Genomic DNA, 25,277 nt, shown 5'->3' with positions numbered 1-25,277 from the left:
GTGTAGGCTCCAGTGGTTGAGGGTTACTACGTGTAGGCTCCAGTGGTTGAGGGTTACTACGTGTAGGCTCCAGTGGTTGAGGGTTACTACGTGTAGGCTCCAGTGGTTGAGGGTTACTACGTGTAGGCTCCAGTGGTTGAGGGTTACTACGTGTAGGCGCCAGTGGTTGAGGGTTACTACGTGTAGGCGCCAGTGGTTGAGGGTTACTACGTGTAGGCGCCAGTGGTTGAGGGTTACTACGTGTAGGCGCCAGTGGTTGAGGGTTACTACGTGTAGGCGCCAGTGGTTGAGGGTTACTACGTGTAGGCGCCAGTGGTTGAGGGTTACTACGTGTAGGCGCCAGTGGTTGAGGGTTACTACGTGTAGGCGCCAGTGGTTGAGGGTTACTACGTGTAGGCGCCAGTGGTTGAGGGTTACTACGTGTAGGCGCCAGTGGTTGAGGGTTACTACGTGTAGGCGCCAGTGGTTGAGGGTTACTACGTGTAGGCTTCAGTGGTTGAGGGTTACTACGTGTAGGCTCCAGTAGTTGAGGGCTACTACGTGTAGGCTCCAGTGGTTGAGGGCTACTACATGTAGGCTCCAGTGGTTGAGGGTTACTACATGTAGGCTCCAGTGGTTGAGGGTTACTACATGTAGGCTCCAGTGGTTGAGGGTTACTACATGTAGGCTCCAGTGGTTGAGGGTTAGTACGCGTAGGCTCCAGTGGTTGAGGGTTACTACATGTAGGCTCTAGTGGTTGAGGGTTACTACATGTAGGCTCTAGTGGTTGAGGGTTACTGGTTGAGTGTGGATTGATGAATCCATACATGGGAATCACTTCACAGCAATGATTTGTGAACTGTGGCAGGTAACACTACATCTCCCAGCATGTCCTGGCAGCCGCTGGCCACATTGCTCCTCTGAAAGTAGAACTGCCAACATGATTACAGAATACGCTGGGTGATTAGGTTGTTGAGAAGCCACATGTGAGATGGTAATAGCACCCATTTTATTCTCTCACAGGTAGAAATCTGCATGCACCTCTACGATTGTGTTCCCACCGTGCATGCTGGGAGACACCCCCATATTTCTATAGGGCACCCTTCATCCTTTGGTTGCACATTTGGCTGATTTTTTTCAGCTCTAAATTATACAACAGAGTGACAAAAAAACCACTACGCATTATATGCTTTTTTCCTACGAGAGTCAATGCCAGCCGTGTGCACCTCCATACCCATCTGGGGATCCGTGCATCGGCCTCTTCAAACCTGACCGCCTGTATCCCAGCCAAGCGGACAACATTGAATATATATGTACCCCAATGCCAGGACTGCTATGGCTATTTGATTGACATAGAAAAAGACAATAATAGAATGGTTTCTCAGATACGAACGTATGAGGTCTACCGTTCGCCGCCACATGTATTCGTATCCACCCGACGATGATACGGATTTTGAAATCCCACAAAACTGTTCTGTCGCCAGAGTAACAGTGACACAAGTTGTCACTGTGATCATTACGGCCGCCTTAGGGCTGACTCCCCTATAGATACTGACGCTTCTACGTGTATCATCTTGCAGCAGGAATCCTAAACCGCAACCAATTATTGCGGTCTCCCTAAAATATAACGTACAAGTGTGGACATGTTAGAGATGGCAGCGGAAGCACAAGGCGACCCCTGTGAATACCAGCGTGTCCTGCAGGCTCCTCTCCTCCCTTGTATGCAGGCACCTGTCCATGAGGCGGGCAGCCGCGGCTCTTCCACAACGCTGTCACTTTCCCTCTTCTCTTTATCCCACTTTCTTTGTTGTCTTACACTGTTCCCACTTTCTCGGCGCCTCCGGACGCCCGCTGTGCATTACCCCCTTGCCCTGTTCCATACCCCTTACCTCTTCGCCCACTGTCTTGTGTCTTGGTGCAGGTGGTCTCAAGAGTGCGACATGTTCTTGGGGCTTTCTCCCTTGGGATAGACAGGAACTGAACTCTGGGCCTCCCTCCTCCTCCCCGCAGTCCCTCCTCTGCACTTGTCTCTGCTCCCCTCCCTCCATTCTCTGCTCTAATCTCCATTTCTCACACTCTTTCTTCGCTTCTTGCAGGGTGGATGTTGCTTCCTTACATTTACTCGCTATTTCCTCAGGTCACGTCCCAGCTCCAGCCTTGTTTTTTCAAGAATTTGCAGACCCATGATTTAAGTAATGTGACCCCAAGCTGCTGGGGTCACAGCCAGGCCGCCCTAACCCTACTCCTGTCCCATCCTGGTCATGGCAGAGGGACTTGTTGGCAGCTTCCTGGCATGACCCTATAGCCACCTCAGGACATTCCTGGTGGCATATATCATATATTCCCCATTTATTCATCTGATAGTTCTACTATGGAAATCCCTCTGACAACACTTCCTGGATCCTGGCGTTTGGGCTCATTCACACAGGTTTAATTCTGCTGTCTATTACAAGCATGTTTTTGAGGCACGTAAGGGTATATTCACAAAAATTATTATTCCGTCCAGTTTTTGAACCTAAAAACGCATATTATTTAAGCAGGTTTTATTGACACAGGCGCTTCTTTTTAATTGGACGAACAGTCAGAGCAAAAAATCGCCGCATGTCCTATTTAGTTACGCTTTTCAGATGACAATCACCTGTTTAAGTCTATAGGGGCGATTTAAAAAAACGGATTGCACTTGTTTGATGCAATCAATGTGATCCGTTAATATTTCATGTAACCGTGGCAACCATTAAAAAAATGAGCTTAAACCGATGGGCGTATTTTTGGAACGTTTTGCGGGCGTGATGAGAACATGACAAAGTGAAGTCATTGATTTCAATGGTTTCGCTTTCACAAGCGTATTTCTCGCGTGATATTTCTACACGTGAAAAAATTGACCTTGCACTATGTTTCTCGCGCATAGTTTTTCACGTACACAATTAAAAAAAGGCTTATGACTGGTTCATAAGCAAATACGCTCCCTAGCGGCGAGCATGTTTGCGCATACGCTCAACTGAAGAAGCCCTGGAAGGCAGTACTGAAACCCAGTGATTTTCATGGGGGTATTCAGACCTGCGTTTTTCACATGCGTGCCCCACATGTGAATGAGCCCTTAGGGCTTCTTCAGACAAGTGCATGCGCAAATACGCTCGCCGGTACGGAGAGTATTTGCGCATGAATCAGTCAATAGTCTTTTTATCTTACCGTTTATACTTCACGCTATTGCGGGTGGAAAAAAATCGGAAAGATAGTTCTTGCCCGATCTTTTCTCGCACGTATAAAAACTAAAATAGGGCGGAGTCTATTTCGATTGTGCGAAAATCTCCGTTGCGGCCTCACTCCTCTTTATGAAGAGAGAAAGCCGGCGCTGCGGCGCGGATTTCCCGGCTGCAGCATGTTTATTTTTTTATTTTTTCCGTTGCGGACGCGCTCCTCTTTAAGTGCCGCGGGTTTTGAAGCTGCACTTTCGCGACGGAAATCTCACGGTTTTTCGCTGACGCAAAACCGCAAGATTTCCAGCGGGATTCCGCCCTGTGAGAACCCAGCTTTAGTGTTGTAACAGGTGCTGCAGGAACTTCGGGAACTTTTGCATAAAGTTGCGGCCTTTTATTGCTATCATTACAGGGTAGTTTATAGGGTTCCGCAGTCGCCCTCGCGGCGCAGTCAGTCTGGCTCTGCTGGTATACGGGGAGTATACAGACATGACAACCCGAAGCTAGGAATCCCTGATAAGTAATGTAAACTGAGGAGACAAAAGATCAAGGCCGCACAGACAGGAGCCGAGCGTGAAACACTAGGAGGAGGGAAATGTCAGCCTAGGAATCTTAGATCCCAGAGCTGCATTCACAACATTTCTGACCTCAGAGCTGAAATCTTCCATCACTCCTTGCTGGTCTAATATTTGCTTTAGTGATCTGCGTTATGGGACAATGCCCTGAAGCTGAACAATAATGAGAAGTAGGAAAAACTAATCAATCCCCTGCATTGTAGGCGCATTGTGCTGAGCTGCTATGGAAAGGTCCACAAGCTTGTTGATGGTTTCCAATAACAACCAACATGAAAAGAAGAGATGAGGGCTGGAGGAGTCAGAGGACAGGAGATGAATAGCAGTACTGACATAAAAGCTACAGAACCAAAATGTCACAAATGCAAAATAATAGAAACCTTCAGGGCGGTCTAAAGCTCCTGTACTGCCACTTTGAGCATAAGCAAGACAAAGCGATCTGAAGGTTAAAAAAAGAAGCAGGAGAAGAACGTTAACGGGGAACTGGTGCAAAACAAGTTGTTGTCCATTGTAATAACTTTTTGACAACTTCTTTGGACTCCTTCATGAACGCTACTTGTCTGTGGTTTCCCTGAACATCATGTTTGCGCTACGGCTCAGCAATGGACACTGTAGGCAATGGGCGACACATCCAGGCGCCGCACTCCTATAGATACCTGCTGTACTGAGGGATGAGTGTAGATGTATAGCACTTGTACCCTTAGCAGTCAGTAGGGTCAATCTTCAAGGAAACCCAACCGCTTGTATCCATTCCCCAAGGCAGTTACTGATGTAGAGATCAGGGAACTTAAAGGGGTTCGCCACTTTTTACAAACCCTTCTGGATTAAAATGGCATGATGACAGGATGTCCTGCTGCTGTAGTCTGTGAGTGGAAGCCAGTAGTTAATTACCCTGCTGCGCCCCAGCAGGAGAAGTGAAGTAGTGCTTATTGAAATCAATGTAATGAATGGACATGTCGGGTCCCCCAGATACAGGGAGACGCTCCTTGTAGCCATCCTTTGAGTTGGTGTATTGATGGAAGTACTAAATGTAGACCCCTAAGGTAAGTGCTCCTGCTTCATATCTCAAGGGAAATCAGACCAGTAATGAGCAAACCATTACCGTATATATGGACATCAACTGATATCTTCATCACAGCAGAATGACAGGTACAGCACAGCACCACCCTCTATTGACAGGTACAATACGGCACCACCCTCTATTGACAGGTACAGCACAGCACCACCCTCTATTGACAGGTACAGTATGGCACCGCCCTCTATTGACAGGTACAGTATGGCACCACCCTCTATTGACAGGTACAGTATGGCACCGCCCTCTATTGACAGGTACAATACTGCACCACCCTCTATTGACAGGTACAATACGGCACCACCCTCTATTGACAGGTACAGTATGGCACCACCTTCTATTGACAGGTACAGTATGCCAACTCCCTCTATTGACAGGTACAGTATGGCACCACCCTCTATTGACAGGTACAGTATAGCGCCGCTCTCTATTGACAGGTACAGTGTGGCACCACCTTCTACTGACAGGTACAGAATGGCACTCCCCTCTATTGACAGGTACAGTATGCCACCACCCTCTATTGACAGGTACAGTACAGCACCACCCTCTATTGACAGGTACAGTATGGCACCACCCTCTATTGACAGGTACAGTACGGCACCACCCTCTATTGACAGGTACAGTACAGCACCACCCTCTATTGACAGGTACAGTACAGCACCGCCCTCTATTGACAGGTACAGTATAGCGCCGCTCTCTATTGACAGGTACAGTATGGCACCACCCTCTATTGACAGGTACAGTACAGCACCACCCTCTATTGACAGGTACAGTATGGCACCACCCTCTATTGACAGGTACAGTACAGCACCACCCTCTATTGACAGGTACAGTATGGCACCACCCTTTATTGACAGGTACAGTACAGCACCGCCCTCTATTGACAGGTACAGTATGGCAACCCCCTCTATTGACAAGTATAGTACAGCACCTCCTTCTATTGACAGGTACAGTACGGCAACGCCTTCTATTGACAGGTACAGTACGGCACCACCCTCTATTGAAAGGTACAGTACAGCACCGCCCTCTATTGACAGGTACAGTATGGCGCCACCTTCTATTGACTGGTACAGTACAGCACCACCCTCTATTGACAGGTACAGTATGGCACCGCCCTCTATTGATAGGTACAGTACTGCACCACCCTCTATTGATAGGTACAGTATGGCACCACCCTCTATTGATAGGTACAGTACTGCACCACCCTCTATTGACAGGTACAGTAAGGCACCATCCTCTGACAGGTACAGTATGGCACAGCCTTCTATTGACAGGTACAGTATGGCACAGCCTTCTATTGACAGGTACAGTACGGCACCACCCTCTATTGGCAGATACAGTGCGGCGCCACCTTCTGTTGACAGGTACAGTATGGCACCGCCCTCTATTGATAGGTACAGTACTGCACCACCCTCTATTGACAGGTACTGTATGGCACAGCCTTCTATTGACAGGTACAGTAAGGCACCATCCTCTGTTGACAGGTACTGTATGGCACAGCCTTCTATTGACAGGTACAGTACGGCGCCACCCTCTATTGACAGGTACAGTAAGGCACCATCCTCTGTTGACAGATACAGTATGGCACAGCCTTCTATTGACAGGTACAGTACGGCACCACCCTCTATTGGCAGATACAGTGCGGCGCCACCTTCTGTTGACAGGTACAGTGTAACACCCACTGAGGGTAGTATATTAGAACACTGGGCCTTTTGTGCGCTACAATTCCACTCACTGTAGGTATGGCCGGAGGCCTAGTCCTTGTCACCACGAGGTCACAGTGTAGCCGAGTGGTAACCTGAAGGGGATTGTTTGTGGAAGTATATATTGCATCGTGATGCCACCGTTCCCACACTGTTATCCTATGCGGCAGAGTAATAAACACAGAGACCTGTGTATCAGATCTCGGGTCCTCGGGAACACTTGAGACCCGGTAGAATTTACTTAGATAAACTTGAATATACAGGTAATTACAGTTAGATTCACGGCAGCAGTTACAGGCTGAAGCTCAGAGGTTGGAAGGAAAAATACACAGGAACAATACGGCCCTATAGTCCACGTTATCACTGGTCCTGGAGGGGTGTAAGTGGAGGGGTCTCTCCACTTACACTCTGGCAGGCGATTACTGAAGAAAAGGCTTAGGGTAGATGCACCCCGCGCATCATCCGCGTGGGTGTCACAATCACGTACCTCTGTGTGGTGATCCTATTGGCAGACGGCCACACAGGAAAATTAATGCCAGAAGTATGAACAGGTACCACCTGGTTGAGTGGAATGGGATTTGTTGGTCTCTCTTTCTCTTAAAAGGACTCACTGCTCTCACATTCACTCTCCAGACATTACGGGTAGTCGTTTCTCTTCCTCCATCTTCACCAACATGGAAGCTGATGGTGCTCCCATGTGGCTCTGTGTTAGCTCCAAGCAGCAGGTAAGACGGAACCCTACTCTAACACAGATTGAAGAAGACCCCTTCCTGCTTTCAGACTCTCACATTTATAACATTACTTGTACCACATGACACTGTAGCAGAGAGACATTCAGCAGCAGAGCTATTGGGCAATGATTTTATGGGAGTTAACCCTCCAAATGTCGCAGCTGTACAACACATATACTGAAAGTTGACGTGACAGTTTTGCACAGTGCATCCACATAACACAGACGTGTATGACAATTATGGAGGGGACCACGATGCTCTTCTGGGATACTACAGCAGTACGGTACTGAACTCTATTGACAGGTACAGTATGGCACCGCCCTCTACTGACAGGTACAGTGTGGCACCGTCCTCTACTGTCAGGTACAATTCTGCACCACCCCCTCTATTGACAGGTACAGTATTGCACCGCCTTCTAGTGACAAGTACAATATGGTGCCGCCTTGTAGTGACAGGTACAGTGTAGCACTGCCCTCTAGTGACAGGTACAATTTGGCACCACCTTCTATTGACAGGTACAGTATGGCACCACCCTCTACTGACAGGTACAGTGTGGCACCACCTTCTACTGACAGGTACAATTCTGCACCACCTTCTATTAACAGGTACAGTATGGCGCTGCCTTCTATTGACAGGTACAATTTGGTACCGCCTTCTAGTGACAGGTACAGTATGGCACCTCCTTCTATTGACAAGTACAATTTGGCACCGCCTTCTAGCAACAGGTACAGTGCGGCACTGCCCTCTACTGACAGATACAGTTCTGCACCACCTTCTATTGACAAGTACAATTTGGCACCGCCTTCTAGCAACAGGTACAGTGAGGCACCGCCCTCTACTGACAGATACAGTTCTGCACCGCCTTCTATTGATAGATACAGTATGGCGCCGCCTTCTATTGACAGGTACAATTTGGTACCGCCTTCTAGTGACAGGTACAGTATGGCGCTGCCTTCTATTGACAAGTACAATTTGGCACCACCTTCTACCGACAGGTACAGTGCCGCACTGCCCTCTACTGACAGGTACAGTTCTGCACCACCTTCTACTGACAGGCACAGTACGGCACCGCCCTCTATTGACAGGTAAGGTACTGCATAACCTTCTATTGGCAGGTGCAGCATAGTACAGCTTTCTATTGACAGGTACAGTGTGGGACCGCCCGCTATTGACAGGTACAGTATGACACCGCCCTTTAGTGACAGGTACAGTTCTGCACCACCTTCTATTGACAGGTACAGTATGGCGCCGCCTTCTATTGACAAGTACAATTTGGCACCGCCTTCTAGCGACAGGTACAGTGCTGCACTGCCCTCTACTGACAGGTACAGTTCTGCACCGCCTTCTATTGACAGGCACAGTACGGCACCACCCTCTATTGACAGGTAAGGTACTGCACAACCTTCTATTGGCAGGGGCAGCATGGTACAGCTTTCTATTGACAGGTACAGTGTGGGACCGCCCGCTATTGACAGGTACAGTATGGCACCATCCTTTAGTGACAGGTACAGTATGGCACCGCCCTCTAGTGACAGGTACAATTCGGCACCACTTCTATTGACAGCTACAGCATGTACAATTCGTCACTGCCTTCTAGTGACAGGTACTGTACGACGCCACCTTGTATTTTTTTCAAATAAATAATCAATTACTGAAGACATCCCTTCTGTCACCCTCATAACCTTCAGAGTGGGGCACAGCACTGAACTGCTTCCCTTACCTTCAGCCCCCACTGGGGGGAGCTCACTGCATATAAATCTACAAAGCTCCCAATGCCTTCTGTGCAGAGAGCTCCCCCTAGTGGTGACTGCAGGCAGCCAGCATTTATCAAGCACTGCAGGGGATTTGAAGCTCTGTGTCACTAGCCTGGATCTCTCACACTTATAGATATATATTATGAAATTAATCAGCATTGAATTTTATAGCCTTTTATTATGTTCTAGATGCCTGTATAGTGTAGATGCCCCTGATTAGAACCACAGACACCTCAGGCCCCTCATTCAGGAATTTAAGTATTCCAGGATGCATAGATACACCAGACTTCTGCTTCTAGAATATACTTAGAACTGTGCATCAGTAGCACCATTCATTCTAGAATATGTTGTATATTTGGAAGTTTAGTTGCATCTAGCTCTAGCTGGTCATAAAGTGCCTGGAAACCTTCATGTTTCTGCTTCTAGAGGGTTCTGGAGTGTGCTGTTTTCCTGGAATTTCTTGTTCTAGAGAGACCTAGATTATGTTGCATACATGGAACCTTCCTTCACAGTGCTTCTTCTAGAGGGCTCTAGATTATTATGTGCACCTGGAACCTTATCATTTCTAATTCTAAAGGATTCTAGAAGGTGCTGTGTACCTAGAACTTTCAGTTTTTGTTGTTCTAGAGGATACTAGAATATGTTGTGTACCTATTACCTCCACATTTCTGGTCCTAGAGTATTGTAGAATATGTAGTGTGTCAGGAACCCTGGCATTTGTGGTATTAGATGGGTCTAAAATATATTGTGTAACTGGAACCTTCACATTTGTGATGCTAGAGGATTCTGGAATATGTTAGGTATTTGGAACCTTCACAATTGTGGTTCTAGATGGTTCCACACTTTATTATGTACCTGGAACCTTGACATTGTGGTTCTAGACTGTTTTAGTTTATTCGTAAGGGTGCATTCATACAAGCATTTTCACAGTTGTTCCTGAGATTCGTAGGTGCGACCTGCATCAGACAACACTTGGGCATCCCGTCCGTGTGCTGTCCGATGTGCTGAACACCCACACTGACATGTGCCATTCTCATTAGGAGTCAGACATGGATGGGACATGCTGTGATTTTTCTTACTTAGGGCTTCTTCAGACAACGGTATCTTAGCGCGTTTTTATGTGAAAAAAATACTGCTTACAAAACGCGAAAAATAGATGCCAGTGATTCCAATGGGTTCTTCTCATTTCTTTTTTAGAGGTCTATGGGAGGTGTGCAAACGCGCACATTCATACGCATAAGTATGCACAATACACTACGCAAAACCGCGCACACCGGCCCTTGTTTGGCTTTATAGCCATTTAAATTAGGGTGGGGTGATTCCCTCGCCCATGTGAACTAGTGGTGCCTGCGCAAATACACACAGTATTGTGTGGACACACAAGTGCACACTACCCTCGTGTGCAGGAGCGAGCGTTTCTTGCAATATTTCCGTGTGAAGCCACCCTTATAAAAAGCCCGTGTACACACACCTATTCAAGTGCTATTTCCAGAATGATTTTTTGGTACAAAAATTTGACAGAAAAGTCATCCGTCCCTGTGCATCTACCCACAAACCTGGAACCTTCTCAATTATGGTTCTAGAATATGTTATGCACACGGAGCCTACAGATTTGTGGTTCTAGATCACCCTAGATATGTTGTTTACCTGGAATCTTCTCGTTCGTGGTTCTAGATCATGCTATGCACATGGAACCTACATATTCATGATTATAAATCACCCTAAATATGTTTTCTACCTGAAACCTTCTCATTAATGGTTCTAGAATATGCTAGGTGCATGGAACCTACACATTTCTGGTTATAGATCATCCTAGATATGTTTTGTTTTTTTTACCTGGAATCTTTTCATTTATGGTTCTAGAATATGTTATGCACACGGAGTCTACACATTTGTGGTTCTAGATCATCCTAGATATGTTGTTTACCTTGAACATTGTTGTTTCTGGTTCTAGAATATGCTATTCACGCGGTTCTAGATCATTCTAAATGTGCTGTTTACCTGGTATCTTTTAATTTCTGGTTCTAGATTATTCTAGAATATACGGTGTACCGGGAACCTCCATGTTTCTGGTTCTATAACACGTTAGGCCGCGCACCAGCAGTGCATGAAGCTTCTGGCTGGAGATTATATTGTAGATGCTCAGAGGCTTCTGGGGTTTTAAAGATTAAAACATTTCCATTCCTTGAGAAATACCACACGGAAGAGTGAAAAGCTGAGAAGGTGTGTGGGGGGGGGGGGATACGGAAAATCCAAGACACAGGAAGGAACCTCAGGTGCTCTCAGTAATAGGAGATGAATCGCCGCTAGCGGTTCCGGATTATCTTCCTGTTCTGCAGCTTTGCCTGTTTAACCCCCAGCTGTGCCGAAATGTCGTAAGAGAGTGCGCCGTTAACCCTTCCATCCACCCCAATCCTTCCATGGGCCGGGTTTAACCCTTTAGCCAACACAGGATTAGCATTCTGACGTCGCTGATCTGCTGCGGAGTTGGTAAATTATCTGCGCTAAAATGTGACAAAATCTGCAGCAGATCAGTGCTGTGTGAACGCACCCTCAGGACAGCCGCACACCGGCGTATTTGTGCGTGCAATACGCAGAAAAAAAGAACCCCGTTGATTTTCGTGGGTTCTATTTTTGTGCGCACCTAACGCACCATAGAAGTCTATGGGGGTGCTCAAACGTGCCCTTGATTTTCGTAAAATTGTGCAATGAACAGCGGGGACTAATTAGGCTGCACAGCCTTTTCAATCACGGCGCGGGTGTGTCCGTGCGATAGCGCAATTTTCACAGCTCAACAATATGTGCTACCATTTTTACGCTCATCTGAAGCCGCCTTAATGGGGTGGAGAAGAGCGCCAGCCACACAGAAGTCACCTATATGGCCAGTATGTGTGTGCAGCCCCTATAGATCCAGGCCACGTGTAGGACCTCCGGAGGCACCCAGGAACTGCCGGTTATGTAACCTGTGATTAACCTGTTCCCTGCTGGATGACATGTGAAGGCCTGTACTCAGCGGTCACACATATGTGCAGGCTTGGCCTCTCACACACGTGTGCACACATGACGGAGATTCCTGGGTGGTGCCATCACTGCTGGAGCAGATGAAACCAGATCTTTGGCTCCCGGCTGTTTGTGAGCTTTGTGGCGCAGCGGGCGGGGAGAGGGGGGGGGGATCTCACGGGTCTCTGATATAAAATACCACATTTCATTCCAAATGTTCAGGACGGCACCTACAAATGTAACGCGTACCTGACAAGTGCGTGTCCGTCCGCCGTTAACCCCTTAGGCCACATTCACATGGCTCCATGCGGCTGGAAACCGCATCCATAGAAAACCCTATCATGATGAGAGCAAAACCGACACCAAACTTACACACGCCATTCTTCGTTTTAGGGCAAAAACACATGGGAGCATGCGCTAATATGCTTACCGCTGCAGAGTGTACCAACTCAAGAACCAATGGGGGTTTTTTTATTATTATTCAGACTCCGCGCCATTGTGTGCCAGTTTGAAAAAAAATGCATTTACTTTACGCACTGAATGCACGTGCAAAAACGAGGAGGTTGAACACATTGAAAACAACAGGTTCTATTGTCTGCGCATTGCGTGCGCAATTATTTGATTGCAGGCCTACAAAGGAAGTTTCTGAGACCGATATCGCACTCATCCATGTAAGTACGCCCCAGGGCCAAACGCCAGATGGATGGGGAATACGGCGCTTATAGAAGTCTATAGTGTGTCTGCACGCGGCCTGCTTACGTGAAAGCTTCGCACGTTGTATAGTGGAGGTATTCTCAGGATATGGCGCCTCGTGGAGAGGATATAAAGTGGCGCACAGAATGCCAGGGCAGATGTGAAGCTTCAGGGCCCAATGTCACACACCGCCGCCCACGGATGGACCAGGCTGCCCATTTAAGGCTCGCTGCCTGTACGCACGTGCGATTAGCGGCTTGCTGCAATCATTGCTCTTGCTGTAGAGGGTCTGGAAGACGCAGAATCAGTGGGTTTTGTACTACGGGGTAGGATGTCCAGAGGAGCAGTTGCCCCTGTATACCAGGGGGTGACATGCGGGTAATGAGGGGGGGGATCAGCTGCTCGCAGGGGCGTGATGGAGGGACAGCTGCCCGGAATAAAAGAATCAGCAGGAACAATGGGGCGATTGTGAGACACAGAGAGACATTGAGCAGAAGAGGCTCTCGGGGGGAGCGATGAGCTGGAAGGGAGCGAATGTGACCGCCGCGGCCTGAAAAAACGGCGCTGTACCCAGTAGCAACACGGGGGATTAGCATGGATTAATCCCTTCTTCTGCATTCCTGGACCCCCGCATGGTCACACGTCACATTGTTGTCCACACGGTACTGAGGCACATAATACACAGGTACCGACGCCAAGCACGGGGCCACGTGTGCAATACAGCCGCTGCCAGGCAGAGAAAGGCACTCAGCCCTCCAGAAGGTGGCACACTAATAGTGTAGGCATCACTAATAGGCTGCAAGCCTCCATGGTGCACTACATGTACCAATGTGACGGTATTCACCCCTTCAGAAGGTGGCGCACTAATAGTGTAGGCATCACTAACAGGCTGTGAGCCTCCATGGTGCACTACATGTACCAATGTGATGGTATTTACCCCTCCAGAAGGTGGTGCATTAATAGTGCAGGCATCACTAATAGGCTGCGAGCCTCCATGGTGCACTACAAGTACCTGGGTGACGGGCATCCACCTCTACAGAAGGTGGTGTAGTAATAGTATGGGCATCAGCAATAGGCTGCAGGCCTCCATGGTGCACTACAGTACCTAGGTGATGGGCTTTCCCCCCCCCCCCAGAAGGTGGCGCACTAATAGTACGGGCATCACCAATAGGCTGTGAGCCTCCATGATGCACTACATGTACCTGTGCGATGGGCATTCACCCCTCCAGGAGGTGGCACTCTAATATTGCAGCCATCACTAATAGGCTGCAAGCCACCATGGTGCACTACAAGTACCTGGGTGATGGGCAGCCACCCCTCCAAAGGTCGCGCACTAATAGTACGGGCATCAGCAATAGGCTGCTCCATAGTGCACAACACGTACCTGGGTGATGGTCATTCACCCCTCCAGAAGGTGGCGCACTAATAGTACAGGCATCACCAATAGGCTGTCAGCCTCCATGGTGCACTACACGTACCTGTGTGACGGGCATTCACACCTCCAGAAGGTGGTGTTCTAATATTGCATGCAACATTAATAGGCTGCAGGCCTCCATGGTGCACTACATGTACCTGTGTGACAGGCATTCACCCCTCTATAAGGTGGCGCACTAATAGTATGGCCATCAGCAATAGACTGCGAACCTCCATGGTGCACTACATGTACCTGTGTGACAGGCATCTACCTCTCCAGAAGGTGGCACTCTAATAGTATGGGCATCCTGAACAATGAGAAAAATGACACTAGTGGATCTAGAACAACTGCACAGTCACACTAGTGAATCCAAAACAATAGGACACTGACATTATTCAATCTAGAACAATGGGATACTGACACCAGTGAATCCGAAACAATGGTACACTGACATTGGGGGATCCAGGACAATGGACACAGACTCTATTGAATACAAAAAACAATGTGACACTAATACTAGTGGATCCGGAACAATGGGACACTGACACTAGTAGATCGAGAACAATGGGACACTGACACTTGTGAATTAGAAACAATGGGACACTGACATTAATGGATCTGGATTCTGGAATAATAATGGATCTGGAAAATTGACACTAGTGGATCTGGAACACTAGGGCACAAACACTAGTGGATATAGAAGAATGGGATGCTGACACTAGTGAATCCAGAAAAGTGGGAAATTGACATTAGTGGATCTGGAACACTAGGATACTGCAATTAGTTGATACACAACCACCTTTTAACCTTTTCCAATCCACTGTCTGACGTCTGAAGACATTATAATTTAAGGCTATACAGATCCGATGTTGGAAGACATCCGTCGGGGTTCTCTTACTGTATATTGCCAGCCTCTGTGTTGTCAGAGCATATCCAGTGTGTCACCTCATGCAGTACTGGCTTTAGCCAGCAGATAGCGCTGTTGTATAATGGCAGAAAAAAATATGCCCCCTAGGAAAACCAGGATTCAAATTGGATTGGAAAGGCTTAATAGCAGTGGACCCAGACTAATTATACGTTATTACTAGTGGTATCAGAATAACAGGACAGTGTAATTAGTGGCGCCTGTGATCTGGACCTGATGCGCTGGTGAATTTGGACTTTTGTTCTCACTGGTGTGAAGGGATCCGGTTATGGATGGAACATTTTCCTCCATCACCTCATCAGGCTGAACGTCAGCCATCAGATTGTGCGCTCCTCTCGTCAGCGCTGTATACGGCATCCAGTGTATACCTTCCCCAGTAATGTATCTTATGTGTTTACAGACTCTGTCTCAGACATCTGTGTCCTGGCGTCGCTCTGTATTACCGGAGAGGACACTAGCGGTCACACTAATGTCATTTAATAGAATTAGACGCCAGATCAGAGTCAGCGCTCCGCCGGATCTTGGAGGAGAAAAAGTCATCCACATATCAGCGACTAACGAGGGACGTTCCTCGCCATCCAGTAATGTGATTACGGACAATATGATCCGTCTACAAAGCAGATTCAAGGGACAAGTGGTCTGGAGAATAATTTGAGGACCGGCCCCAGGGGATACTGACAGATGTATGGGGACCCCTGAACGAGCCAACCACGTGGCTGGAAAACATGTATGTGCAAGAGTGAGGAACAGCCATGTGTGAAGCACTTGTGTGAGGCATTGGTATCCTGGGGAGGACAGAGCTGGTTGTATGTTAGTACAACATTCCTAGTGTGTGAGGCGGTGGTATCCTGGGGAGGACACGGCTGGTTGTATGTTAGTACAACATTCCTAGTGTGTGAGGCGGTGGTATCCTGGGGAGGACACAGCTGGTTGTATGTTAGTACAACATTCCTAGTGTGTGAGGCGGTGGTATCCTGGGGAGTACACGGCTGGTTGTATGTTAGTACAACATTCCTAGTGTGTGAGGCGGTGGTATCCTTGGGAGGACACAGCTGGTTGTATGTTAGTACAACATTCCTAGTGTGTGAGGCGGTGGTATCCTTAGGAGGACACAGCTGGTTGTATGTTAGTACAACATTCCTAGTGTGTGAGGCGGTGGTATCCTTAGGAGGACACAGCTGGTTGTATGTTAGTACAACATTCCTAGTGTGTGAGGCGGTGGTATCCTGGGGAGGATATGCTAGTTGTATGTTAGAACAACATTCCTAGTGTGTGAGGCGGTGGTATCCTGGGGAGGATATGGCTGGTTGTATGTTAGTACAACATTCCTAGTGTGTGAGGCAGTGGTATCCTGGGGAGGATATGGCTGGTTGTATGTTAGTACAACATTCCTAGTGTGTGAGGCGGTGGTATCCTGGGGAGGGCCAGGCTGGTTGTATGTTAGAACAACATTCCTAGTGTGTGAGGCGGTGGTATCCTGGGGAGGATATGGCTGGTTGTATGTTAGTACAACATTCCTAGTGTGTGAGGCGGTGGTATCCTGGGGAGGACCAGGCTGGTTGTATGTTAGAACAACATTCCTAGTGTGTGAGGCGGTGGTATCCTGGGGAGGACATGGCTGATTGTATGTTAGTACAACATTCCTAGTGTGTGAGGCGGTGGTATCCTGGGGAGGATATGGCTGGTTGTATGTTAGTACAACATTCCTAGTGTGTGAGGCGGTGATATCCTAGGAATGACACAGCTGATTGTATGTTAGTACAGCATTCCTAGTGTGTGAGGCGGTGGTATCCTGGGGAGGATATGGCTGGTTGTATGTTAGTACAACATTCCTAGTGTGTGAGGCGGTGATATCCTAGGGAGGACACAGCTGATTGTATGTTAGTACAACATTCCTAGTGTGTGAGGCGGTGGTATCCTTGGGAGGACACAGCTAGTTGTATGTTAGTACAACATTCCTAGTGTGTGAGGCGGTGGTATCCTTGGGAGGACACAGCTGGTTGTATGTTAGTACAACATTCCTAGTGTGTGAGGCGGTGGTATCCTGGGGAGGACACAGCTGGTTGTATGTTAGTACAACATTCCTAGTGTGTGAGGCATTGGTATCCTTGGGAGGACACATCTGATTGTATGTTAGTACAGCATTCCTAGTGTGTAAGGCGGTGGTATCCCTTGTTCTCGCACTGGCTGTCAGCTGAATACAATGTAATCAGCGCTCCTGTGCCCTGTTATCTACTCTCCGTCTGAACTATTGAATGGATCTTGATTCTTGAGAGATAATCATTGCGTATAAATGGGACTTTAGATTCTGACACTGGTAGATATAGGACAATGGAAAATAGATATAAGTGGATATAGAACAATGGATCACTGACACTAGTAGATATAGAAGAATGGAATACTAACACTAGTGGATCCAGAAAAATGGAACACTTACACTATTGAAACTGGAACAATGGGATATAGTCACTAGTGAATGTGGAACAATGGGACGCTGACACTATTGGATATAGAAGAATGGGCCTCTGACAGTAGTGAATCTGGAACAATGCATTGGCACTAATACAAGGTGGTAGTAACCTGAGGAGGACACGGTTGGTTGTATGCTAGTGCGCCACTGTGCGGGGCAGTGGTATCCTGAGGAGGACACAGCCGGTTGTAGAAAAAGGGAATATCACGTTTGGTGGCAGTGGCGCACTTGACGTCATATGTGATCCACATGTCACTGTAATATATACCTGGGGTCTATTACCCTAAGTGTCTGGCATGGTGCCTGATTTGGTCTTGGAGCATGTGTTGAGCCTGTGGGAGATGCTGCATTATAAGGGCTATTAAATTGTACCAGGATCCGGCGGTGCAGAGTGGAAGTACAGGAAGTAGCGGGAGCGAACGCCGGAGTAACTGTATAGCGTCAGGAGTAGCTCTCAGTCCCCCAGAGCAGTATTCTCACACTAACGGCAATTATCTATGCAGTTTATACCATTAGCAATTTATATGGGATTGATATGCATTATATCTGCTATTGCTCTCTGTTATCAGCTAATCACCTATCAGTATATAAACAGGATGAAATACTTTCTCCACACTGTCAGCTTACAATCATACCTTCGGCAACTTTCTAATAAACTTTGCATTTCAGTTCCTCACCACTTTCAAGATCTCTGCTTACTGCTAGTGAATGGAAACTTTGTTGTTTACATCTAGAAGCTGAAAACCCGTCCCGATCGTGTCCAGCTGACACATTTCGTTACAGTGTATTAGTACTTTGTATTCACTGTAAGTGACAGTTTTCAGTTTATCGGTGATGTTAGAGGTTCAGCTCTAAGCCTCCAACATGCCCCGTCCTGCACCTCTGTATAGTGCCTGGAGCCTCATTACCCGCCCCGCCCACTGCCATCCGGACAATCAATCTGTTATTCTAGCCGTGACATTGCTGTCAGGTTACAGTAAACCGCAACTTTGTCACAGCCGTGTGTCATCCTAGCATTTAGTGGCACATAATGAATCACTGAAATGCGCGGTTACAGTCGCCCGCCAGTCCCAGTATTAGTAGGACGAGACGTCCGTCAGGGCCAAATGCCAAGAGGCTGAAACTAAACACACATGAACACATGACACTATGTTACTGATCAGTTATAACATATCACACTACATAATTGAATGGCGAGAGCCCTATATAGCGGTTATAACATGGGCGTACATATAGGGGGTGCAGAGGGTGCGGTCGCACCTGGGCCCAGGAGCCCTAGGGGGCCCATAAATTCTCTCTTCCGCATATTGCAAACCAATACTATCAATGAAGGTTTATAGTTGGGGGCCCAGTTCCAGATTTTGCACTGAGGCCCAGCAGCTTCAAGTTATGCCTGTGGGTTATAATATGTATTACGCTGCCTACTGATCAGCCAGACCAGTGGTGCACAACTTCTTCTGGCCTGAGGGCTACATTGCCATTCTTAACCACCTCCAAGGGCCACAAGGGTATTCCCAGCTGAGATATTTATTGTATATCTGTAGTGGCCCAGAGTTAGTGGGGCCCCTCCATAATGTTATATGTCTGTCTCATGCTATTGTCTTGTCAGTGTCTTAATTGTGGAATGCATTTGAGTTATGTGTATTGCACCTCTGCAGCACTGAATGAGTTAATGTCTGGAAATGTATCATATTGTGTGTCATGTGACTGTGTTAGATATAGGTGTTTGCAAGGTGCAGTGAAACGGTCTTCTTGCAAAAGTCAGTGCAGAGTTAGCAAGTGTTCCTGCAAGAGTCAGAGAGTGAGCCACACAGACACAGATTGGTCTGTGTGTGGAGAATGGAGGAAGCTGGGCGATTCCCTTCTGCTTGGTCTAGGACCAGTCTACCCAGGATGTGCCAGTGCTACCTTTAAGTGCTTAGTGAGAAAAGGACCTCTGCATGGCTAAAGCACAAGATAAGAAGCGTGAGAGTTGCAGAGAGAGAGTCGCCGGGAACGGGATCACACAGATAACTAGGACTGTGGATTGTCCGGAATACCCCGAGAATACTCCCTGTCAAATCGCCTTCTTTGGTTGTAATCGTGCCAAGCTACTGGTTGCAAAGTGGACTTTTTTTTGTCGTGAGCATTTCCCTGTGTATGGACTAAGTTATTGTCGTCATCAAGATTCCCCGCAGAGGATGGAACGGTGGCGTCACAAGTGACAAGAAGATTTAAGGTAACCTCCCGTTACTTTTCCCTGTGAACTTCCCCATCAGTAACTTGGTCGGGTCCCAAGCTACCCCAAGGGGAGGAGATGGTAGAACCACCCGTGACAAGGTCTTTATCTACCCCGCCATCTCCTCGGCTGTGGGCCCGCTCCTTGCATGCTGCATATTCTAAGTATAGGTCACAATTAGAGATGAGCGAGTATACTCGCTAAGGCACTACTCGTCCGAGTAATGTGCCTTAGCCGAGTATCTCCCCGCTCGTCCATAAAGATTCGGGGGCCGCCGCAGCTGACAGGTGAGTTGCGGCGGGGAGCAGGGGAGAGCGGGCGGGAGAGAGGGAGAGATCTCCCCTCCGTTCCTCCCTGCTCTCCCCCGCAGCTCCCCGCCCCGCGGTGGCACCCGAATCTTTCGGGACGAGCGGGGAGATACTCGGCTAAGGCACATTACTCGAGCGAGTAGTGGCTTAGCGAGTATACTCGCTCATCCCTAGTCACAATAAATTAGATTAAGATCCACAACCAGGACTCCAACCTATTAAGAGAATGGGGATCAACGACTCCCCAGTCAGCACTCCTGAGGAGGGGACAATGCAAGAGGCTCTCTCCATTGTAGAGGATGGATGTCAAGGTAACAGTCCGGCATTTCATAAGTCCTATAATAAGGTGACCAGATTTTCCCAGGGTCGAAGCTGGACAAAGGTGTGTGGTCAGGTGCGGTGCTTATCATGACATATGATTTTATCCCCATCGTTATAAAAAGTACAGGGCGGTTCAAAAAAAGACAGGAAGCAAATTCCACAGCATTTCTGCATCCAAAATACAGTCAAAATACATACCATTGGTGTGGATTTTCACTGGAAATCAGCCACGTATCTGCAGCTTATTTCTTACTATGCATCGCTCCCCTCAGCCCCTATGTAGGCTTCCCACTGTCAACGTTCCCCAGCTAACGGTTCCCAGCAGCCTGTAGTGGCCTCAACTGACCAACATTACCTGACCAGGCCACTGGGAACTAGAAGCCGGGGAGTGCTGACAGCAGGAAGGTTTCAGAGCAGGTGAGGGGGAACGCCACATAGTATGAAATCAGCTGTAGATACGCGGGTGATTTCCAGTCAAAATCAGCACCAATGGTATGTATTTTGACTGTTTTTTTTAGATGCGGAATTTGCTGTGGATGTTCCACAGCATTTCTGCCACATATAAACATCTCCTAACTCAACATGAGGTACACTGCCACGTGCAGAGTGGCCTCAGTAGTAATACTGCTCCCCTATACCAGCCCCAGCAATAATAATGACCCCCACAGTACCCTAGTAGAATTAGCGCCCGCCTCATACCAGCCTCAGCAATAATAGTAATCCCCACGGTTGCCCCAATAGTATTATCGCTCCCCTATACCAGCCCCAGCAATAATAGTGAACCCCATAGTAGCCCAGACAGCAATATTAGTGACTCCCCACAGTAGCCCAAGCAATAATAGTGACCCTCTCACAGTAGCCCCACAAAAATAGTGACCCCCCACATTAGCCCCAGCAATAGTGACCCCCACAGTAGCCCCAGCCAGCAATAATAGTGACCCCCCCAACAGTAGCCCCAACAATAATAGTGACCCCGCACAGTAGCCCCTGCAATAATAGTGACCCCCACAGTAGCCCCAGACAGCAATAATAGTGACCCCCACAGTAGCCCCAGCAATAATAGTAACCCCTCACAGTAGCCTAAGTAGTAATAATGGCACCCCACAGTAGCCCCAGTAATAAAAGTGACCTCCACAGAAGCCCCAGCAATAACAGTGACCCCCACAGAAGCCTCAGCAATAAAAGTGCCCCCCCCCCCAGAAGCCCTGGCAACAATAGTGACCTCCCCATAGAAGCCCCATAGTATTAGCACTCCCCTAAGATACACATACTTTCTTCTTCCTGGTCTTTACAGCGCTGCTGATCCTCTCAGCAGCGCTGCTGCCAGCATCAGTGTGTGCCTGCAGTAGTGCCTTCTTCCCTTTCCTCTCTAGCGGAACTAAATAGGGGAGGTGGGGACGAAGATCGGTGCTGCAGAGTGATTACCAGCCGGGGAGTGGCGGCACCCCGGCCGGTAATCACTATAATGTTGACCCAACATCCCGAAAGTGGGACAAATGGATGTCCTGCTGGGGTCCAAGGGAAAGCAGGATGCAGGGTCCCAAAGCGTGAGTGTCTCGCCTAAATTGGGATGTCTGGTCACCTTACCTATAAACTACGATAGCTGCCTATATATACAATGCCGCTAATTCATATACTCATTTCTGCAGTGCCAAACGGGTCAAGACATTATATTCTCCTAATATATAGAGGGACCAGAAATGGCTACACAGTACACCCTTAGTACTTGTCCTAATTAGAGATGAGCGAACGTACTCGGTAAAGCACTACTCGTCCGAGTAATGTGCTTTATCCGAGTATCTCCCCGCTCGTCCTGAAAGATTCGGGGAGCGCCGCGGAGCGGGGAGCTGCAGGGGAGAGCGGGAAGGAACGGAGGGGAGATCTCTCTCTCCTTCTCTCCCGCCCGCTCTCCCCTGCTCCCCGCCGCAACTCACCTGTCAGCAGCGGCGCTCCCCGAATCTTTCAGGACGAGCGGGGAGGTACTCGGATAAAGCACATTACTCGGACGAGTAGTGTTTTACCGAGTACGTTTGCTCATCTCTAGTCCTAATATATAGGGGACCCAGACATGTCTATAAAATGCACCCTTACCCTTAGTACTTGTCCTAATATACAGGGGACCTAGACTTGGCTAAACAGTGCACCCTTAGTACTTGTCCTAATATATAGGGGACACAGACATGTCTATACAATGCACCCTTACCCTTAGTACTTGTCCTAATATACAGGGGACCTAGACATGGCTAAACAGTGCACCCTTAGTACTTGTCCTAATATATAGGGACCCGGATATAACCACACAGTGTACCCTTAGAACTTGTCCTAATGCATGGGGGACCCAGACATGACTGCACAGTGCACGCTTAGTACTTTCCCTTATATATAGGGACCCAGACATGACTACAAATTGCACCCTTAGTACTTGTCCCAATATATGGCTACACAGTGCACCCTTAGTACTTGTCCTAATATTTAGGGGCCCAGACATCGCTACACAGTGCACCCTTAGTACTTGTCCTAATATTTAGGGGACCCAGACATGAATACACAGTGCACTATTAGTACTTGTCCTAATATATAGGGACCCAGACATGGCTACATAGTGCACCCTTAGTACTTGTCCTAATATATAGGAGACCCAGACATGAATACACAGTGCACCATTAGTACTTGTCCTAATATATAGGGGCCCAGACATGACTACACAGTGCACCCTTAGTACTTGTCCTAATATATAGGAGACCCAGACATGACTACACAGTGCACCCTTAGTACTTGTCCTAATATATAGCTTACCCAGACATGACTACACAGTACACCCTTAGTACTTTTCCTAATATATAAGGGCCCTGCCATGGCTACACAGCGCACGCTTAGTACTTGTAGTAACATATTGGGGACCCAGACATAAGTACACAGTTCACCCTTAGTACTTGTCCTAATATATAGGAGACCCAGACATGACTACACAGTGCACCCTTAGTATTTGTCCTAATATATAAGGGCCCTGCCATGGCTACACAGCGCACTCTTAGTACTTGTCCTAATATATAGGAGACCCAGACACAACTATATAGGACACCCTCAGTACTTGTCCTAATATATAGGGGACCCAGACATGGCTACACAGCGCACCCTCAGTACTTGTCCTAATATATAGAGGACCCAGACATAAGTACACAGTTCACCCTTAGTATTTGTCCTAATATATAGGAGACCCAGACACAACTACACAGCACACCCTCAGTACTTGTCCTAATATATAGGGGACCCAGACATGGCTACACAGCGCACCCTCAGTACTTGTCCTAATATCTAGGGACCCAGACATGGCTACACAGTCCACCTTTAGTACTTGTCCTAATATATAGAGGACCCCGGCTTGGCTACACAGTGCACCCTTAATACTTGTCTGTTCCTGCTGCCCTGCTATATGCCACTCCTCTTTAGGGCTTATTCACATGAATGATAGTATAGCGTGACTTTTGTGCCATGTGATACATTGAAAACTTGTGTGAATATGAAATCCATTCTTTTGTTTGGTTTTATTGACATGAGAGATCTTTTCCTTGCAGTGATGCCGTGAAGGACAAAAGTCGCAGCATATTCCATTTTTCTCCCTCGGTCGGAACACCTTGCCCATTGCTTTTAATGGTTTCTTGAAAGACATGGCATGGAACTCGCATGCGAGTGCAATCTGATGTTGCCCACTTAAGTCAATGGGAAACACTGGCAATCCATATTATGCGTGTGTAAAACATGTGCGCGAGGATCGCAGCTTCACAGACGTGATGTGATGCCATTTAAAGCAAAAACGCTTTGCATCACCGTGAAAAACACGTGTTGGCAAGCGTGATATCGGGCAAAGTTTCTAAGTACGATATTGCGCTCGGCCATGTGAATGTAGCCTCACCCTGACCTGGAAGCTACACGTGAGCAACCACATATAGATCTCCCTGTGCCCAGATGATTGTGGCCGCAGAGAATGGCATTGTGGACCACATGTTGTGGACCCCTGGGCTAGACCCTATATATCCATTATAACATATATCACATTACTGAGCGGTTATATATACCGTTTACTTACAGCCGATTTTGTCTCAGATTCCTCTCTGTCCCCGGCTGATAAATCTGGGATTTTGTGCGATTTGATGTGCAATAAATTTGAAGTCGCTGAAGTCCTATGTGGTCCCAGTCGCTGATCACGGGATTCACTGTATGCGACAATCCTACAGGGATCCGGAATGGACTGCTCACACGTGATAGGACGGGGATCAATGCCTCAGTCCTTGGCTCACCCTATACATCTCCATGGCTCTTATCCTACAGGTTCGGTCTATAGGGTCCCGTCCCTTTCTAACTTTTCTCCGGAGTAATAGTGATTTGGGCGCATTATATGAAGTTTCGTGCCCTCTGCCCCATCCTGGACGACATCTCGAAACACAATTCTGTCTTCTTGCTATTTTCGCAGGCCTCTCCTCGTTCTCCCACTGCCCAAATGAATTCCCCCTCCCCAGTCTCTGTGTCTGTGCGCTCCCCCCGCCTGCCCACCACCTGTCGCTATAACTCAGCCCCACATAGACGCCTAGTGATAGTGACATGGACAGACAGACTGACTGACATCACCAGACGGGACCGGGACACACGGAACACCGAAATCACCCACCAGGACTGGGTGTCCCTCTACTGCTTACAGGGGTGCCATGGTGCCAGTCACAACCGAGCCCTGGTGGGGCCAAATGCCCTCTGTCTTGTAAGAAGATGCCATTATTATACCTGGCAAATGGTGTGTGGGGGGCAGAGTTTTACGTTACACTCATGAATTTGGTATACATTAAACGGCCCGCATGGACCTTCTTTGATCTCTAGAATTGCAACAGTTAAGTGGCGTCCATCCGCAGGTATCAGACGACTAGGGTG

At 47.9% G+C, this 25,277-nt stretch overlaps 1 protein-coding gene across 4 annotated transcripts in view; it reads right to left on the bottom strand.

Moving 5' to 3' along the window:
• The window catches only part of DDR1 (discoidin domain receptor tyrosine kinase 1), a 47,764-nt gene extending 22,924 nt beyond the window's left edge, over positions 1-24,840 (bottom strand). For 3 of the 4 annotated variants that reach the window (XM_066581550.1, XM_066581552.1, XM_066581553.1), the window contains exon 1: positions 1,869-1,988. The gene's annotated coding sequence lies outside the window, so the exon portion shown is untranslated. Of the gene's footprint in view, positions 1-1,868; positions 1,989-24,444 lie in introns of those variants that run through there. The other variant, XM_066581551.1, reaches the window with a different exon arrangement.
• Positions 24,841-25,277: the final 437 nt, after the last annotated feature.

The sequence above is a fragment of the Eleutherodactylus coqui genome, chromosome 10 (genome assembly GCF_035609145.1).
Source record: "Eleutherodactylus coqui strain aEleCoq1 chromosome 10, aEleCoq1.hap1, whole genome shotgun sequence".
In the NCBI taxonomy this organism is placed as follows: Eukaryota; Metazoa; Chordata; class Amphibia; order Anura; family Eleutherodactylidae; genus Eleutherodactylus; species Eleutherodactylus coqui.
This window is presented reverse-complemented; position numbering and strand designations above follow the sequence as displayed.